This window comes from Taudactylus pleione, unplaced genomic scaffold, assembly GCF_031769625.1.
Source record: "Taudactylus pleione unplaced genomic scaffold, aTauple2 ptg000175l, whole genome shotgun sequence".
Classification (NCBI taxonomy): Eukaryota; Metazoa; Chordata; class Amphibia; order Anura; family Myobatrachidae; genus Taudactylus; species Taudactylus pleione.
Window position 1 is genome coordinate 5,755 of NW_028284577.1, and position 5,754 is coordinate 11,508.

The window sequence follows — 5,754 nt, forward strand, 5'->3', positions numbered from 1 at the left end:
CCCACTCACTCGTCCAATTCCCCACCCATCACACGTAATATTACATAGCCTAGGTATTCATTCACCCTCTGCTTCATCACTTCTTACCCAGGGCCCATTTATCATGGTATATTTGCAGCTTAATCCCCGAAAACACATGCAGCTCTGCAATTGCGATCTTTGCAGATATGGTAATGCGTCATCACGCCTCCTGCTGCATTACATATCCGAGCTGCACTGTACAACGCACCATCGGATACTCTGCGGAACATCGGCCGGCTAAGGTGACCATGGGGTCACGCAAGCCGGCTGCCGCAGATGAGAGGAAGAAGCCGGGAAATCTCCATCAGCTGACTGAGATCCTGGTCTTTTCCCTTCCCCTCAACGGCGGCGACTGGCTTTAGTTTCGGGAAAACCGAGGTCATCGCTGCCCACAAACGGCAGCAGACTGTCATTCAATGACAGTCTGCTGCCAGTCTGCGTGTATGATCGCAGACCTGTTCTGTACATGTGCAATACGTGTCAGGCGCCTACGCAGATTCCTGATCATTGGGAATCTGCGTTCAGCAGTGCACTAAGGGCCTGATTCAGAGCCGCTCGCAAAAAGTGAGCGCTCGGTCTGAATCAGGGTGGGCGCTTGTTTTTTAAATTGCGGCCTCCTGGACGCTCGCATAGCTGTGGGTGACCACCCACAGCTTATGCGAACGGTCAGGTGATGGTCACGATGGTCAAGACCATCGCGACCATCGGGCTTACGACGAGACCCTTACGGTAGGGTCTCGTGGCTGCAAGCCCCAGTGGACTTCCTGCTCTAATAGAGCAGGAAGTCCACCTACTGACATCACGAGTGATGCAGGAACGCCTCCGGAAGTCCTGCAGGAACTCCTCCGTTTGCCCAGCCACCTTCCCTCCCCGCCTACTAAACAGGGCGAGCTGTCGATCAACATCGACAGCCACCCCTTTTGGATGCGAGCGCCGGAGCGAGTGCTTTTTGCGAGCGTGTCTGAATGAGGCCCTAAGGCCCCAATTCCCCACATTTTTAGCCGAACATAGAGATTTTGCACATTTTATCCCCTGCCTCTGAGATGGTGAGAACTTTTAGCCGGTTTCTGCCTATGGAGTTTTCACACATGTAAACACTCCGGCAATTGGATAGCACGTTTGCATGAAAAGTTTGCACCGGTGAGCGCTTTTTGCCAAACGCGACTTTTCGCACATAATTGAATACGGACCCAACTTCCATATACGTAGAATGCATATATAAGTGATTATACATAATATATATAATCACTAAGCAGAGCCCCCTCCTGCTGCTCCATCACATTCAGCACTCATGGAGTTACATGCCCCCATCATTACTATCCTGGCCCCTCATCCTCCTCACCGTGCCCCAATCACTGGCACCACTTTACCGTTATAGTGATAATAATGAAGCCCCATCCTCATTAATCCACCCAATACTCAGTAATTATTAACCCCTTCCTAAATCATCATTAACTCCTACATCAAACATTATAAACCTCCCTCCCCCTGTCACTCACTCCCTCATCCGTTGCTAATAATAATAAGATATTCCCCGAGCCCCCATCCAGGACGCCATCCCTGGTCCTTCAATAAAATGAGTAAACAAGAAACAGAAATGAACATCTCATTCTCTAGGTTTACACTTGTCAAACATTACAGTCCCCAGTTTTTTTTACCTCCGGGGCAAATAGTCTCCAACACTCTATCAGTGGGGGCGCCCCACTATTCACTTACATCTTATTTGTTTTATATTCGTGTATTTTCACTGAGAGATTGTCATAGGACACAATGTAACACATTGCCCTAGCACTGCAGGGAACAGCCACAGTATCAACACACCTGTACAGAAAAGTATAAATTGCAAAGATAACAGTAACAATAGGATATGTCCCACTGCTCCAGCATACCATGAAAAGATCCCAATACTTTATAAATCCAAAAAACAAGAAAAGGAGGGATGGAAAAACTGTATTCCATGAGGAAGAGCTTCCATGTTACACCAAGGGGACCATGTTATACCAAGAGGACAGCTGAAGCACTTCTGCACAATGTAATGACATCACACTGTCAGTGGGCGGGGCTGCCACAGAGCACAACCGTGTAGGGGTGGCCATCGGTTGGATGGCATCAATGGGTCCATCCGTGATTACCATTGAAAAAACATCTATGGTGAAACATCAATGGTTTGCACACCCCTCAATGGTCACCTCTGCTGCGAGCATGGCGGGCGATGGGCCAGTCAAAAATGGGGGCGGCTCTTAGTGGCCGCCAGGTGCTGGGCTAAGCTCTATTTGCCATGAAAAAAAAAAAAAGGATAAATCTGCTCGCACTCAACCATCGATGGTGGAGAACCATTGTTTGTGTCATCGATATCAAATCTAGTTAACATCAATGACAACCATCGATGTTAAATAGCTATCCCTACAACCGTGCAAAGTCACAGCTTTGTGGTGATGTTTGGGCCCCATACACAAACAACAGACCTCTTGTATCCATATCTCAGAATAATAATATAACTACAAGTAAGAAACGTATTATCTATTCTAATGCACCATCAGTTAAACCACTACTAATGTATATCTCCCAACGTGCCAGGACACACAAGAGGGAACAGGGATCATCCTAAAACATACCAGCAACAATCACATATAAGCACATAGTTTAGACCCTAATATTATTGTTGGTACAGGTTGAGTCTTCCATATCCAAAATGCTTGGGACCAGGGGTATTTTGGATATTGGAATATTCCGTATTTTGGAATATGTACATATCATAATGACATATCTTGGGAATGGGACCCAAATCTAAACACAGGATGCATTTGTGTTATATACACCTTATACACACAGCCTGCAGGTCATTTTATACAATATTTTTAATAATTTTGTGGCTCAAACAAAGTTTTTGTGTACATACATGAAATTCATTTAAGTTTCATATACACCTTATATTCAGAGCCTGAAGGTAATTTTATACTTTATTTTTAATAAATCTGTGCCTTAAACAAAGTTTGTGTACATTGAACCATCAAATAGCAAATGTTTCACTATCTCAGGTATGATTAAAAAAAATTCTGCATTTCAGTATATTCCGTATTTTGGAATATTTGGATATGGGAGACTCAACCTGTGGTGCAAATATTCTGAAAGCAGCATGTATGTAATATATATTATTCCAGTGCTGTCCTTCATTTTGCATGAAATAACTGCTCCAGCCTGCCACCTAGAGGCACACATTGTCCTAGCTGTTCTGCATTATGACTCAATAACTGGCATACGCAGCAAAAAGCCATGCATAGTTAGTGGGGCAGTATTGTTTCATATACTTGTTATAAGCACTAGTTATGTTATAGATAGGCTTGTCTATTCATCCCTTTAATTTGTGACATGTGAACAGGCGCGGGTGAAGGGGGCGTGACCTATTTGCGGGATGCTTTGCCATGCCCCCTTAGAAAAAAATATTTTTTGCGAGTGCTGCGGATGGTGGCGCTGTGAACACCTCAGCCTGTCGCATAGCCAGTGGGGGGCACGATCAGTGTGATCGGTCCCCGAACATGCATAGGAGGCGGCTGCTGCTTAGTCCTTGGTTCATCCCGCAGCGCCAGTTCTGCTTACCAAAAGTGGCCCACTGGGCGCTCGCATTCCACATAGCAGCCCAGCACCCAGCAACATGTGCTAGGCTGCTGTGATGTAAAATGGAGGGGGGGCAGCGCCGGGCCCGAGTATTTAGTACCCCTCTTGGCGCCCTTGCATGTGAATTACACAGGTTCTGTGGCTGATTAAGACCAGGTGTAATGGAAAATTGAAATCAACCGGCCATAGAACCTGTGTAATTCATAAGTGTCCCGAATTACAGGGATAGTATGATAAGCCTAGTCATAAATTAACTCTTAGCATTATCCAGATATTAATGTATATTATTATTATGTCCTATGACTTTTCAGTTCAACTAAATTGCAGAAGTGAAATGGACTATCCTACTACCTAGGCATGCCTTTAGGTAAATAATCTGTTGTGCATGGCTAACCAAAGACTATGGTGTATTCTCTGTAGTGCATTGCGGTTATCAGTCTGGTACTTTATACTGCATGCACTATAAATATATATATCAATTGTTACGACCGGCGCTCCCTGATAGGCCCATTGTTTCCTCCCCGGAAGCTGACAAATGGGTGGCACTCATAGCACAGAGACATGGATTCAAACTCCTGGACTAATCCCTGCACTACACTGAATGGGTGGTTAAAGAGGAGCGATGGGGGGTAAGGACAACGTAGTTCTATGTAACACCAGGCACCGCTGTGATCCTCTATATAACCATCGTTGCTCAGTGTTTTCCCTTTCAGCACCAACTAGGCATGGACAGGACAGCTGCGTCATACATACATACATACATACATACATACATACATACATACATTCTCTCTTGTAAACACATTTTTTATACCTGGATCACAATTGTTTAAAATGAAGGGGTGGGATCACAAATACATGGACACACCCTTACTGTCATCAGCCTACACCTGCGCCCCTGTCCGGATAATGCAAGTCAGCAGTTGGCAAAACTCTATATATGGGTGTTTGGGTGCGCAATCTTGGTGTCCATGCACCAATCAGAAATGCCTACCCTATGCATGAACGTGAGACATACATCCAATGCTAAAGGGGGCCTAGAAGTGGTGTGTGTGTGTGTGTGTTTTTATGTATTGTTACTGAAAACTAGCGGCATGGTGTGGAGGGCACAAATATGGATACTGGTTGTCTGGTTTGTGAGGAGGTTGCAATATAAATGCAATGTCTGTAGCAGGATTTAGAGAAGTGTGCAAAAATGTCAGAAGTGCTCTCCTTCCCATACAGTCAGAAGATCTACCACTTACAGAGCCACATCCGCACTAAACTTCTGATATCCTGCTCCCATCAGTACATATCCACTCATACATTATACTCCAGGTATATTTATTACTGGCTAGCAGATGGCTGTTCCTGGGTGATCTCTCTCTGCCAGGCTGTCACAATTTACGTAGAAGGTTACTCTTCCTCAAGTAACCTGAGCGGAGTTACTTTGTTACTCTGAGGGTATAGAGATTCCCTTTCACTGTGAGTAACAGGCTGCTATTAACTCATGGGTGGAAAACTCACTGCATCACAAGGCGCCTACACCAGCAGCTGGCACCACTCGTTTCCCCAGATCCCTATATCAGCACCTGGAACCACGTATCCCAGGCGCCTACACCAGCAGCTGGCACCACTCGTTTCCCCAGATCCCTACGTCAGTACCTGGAACCACTTTTCCCAGGCTCCTACACCACCAGCAGCTGGCACCACTCGTTTCCCCAGAACCCTATATCAGTACCTGGAACTACTTCTCCCAGGCTCCTACACCAGCAGCTGGCACCACTCGTTTCCCCAGATCCCTATATCAGTACCCGGAACCACTTCTCCCAGGCTCCTACACCAGCAGCTGGCACCACTCGTTTCCCCAGATCCCTATGTCAGTACCTGGAACCACTTTTCCCAGGCTCCTACACCAGCAGCTGGCACCACTCGTTTCCCTAGATCCCTATGTCAGCACCTGGAACCACCTCTCCCAGGCTCCTACACCAGCAGCTGGCACCACTGGTTTCCCCAGATCCCTATGTCAGCACCTGGAACCACCTCTCCCAGGCTCCTACACCAGCAGCTGGCACCACTCGTTTCCCCAGATCCCTGTGTCAGTACCTGGAACCACTTCTCCCAGGCTCCTACACCAGC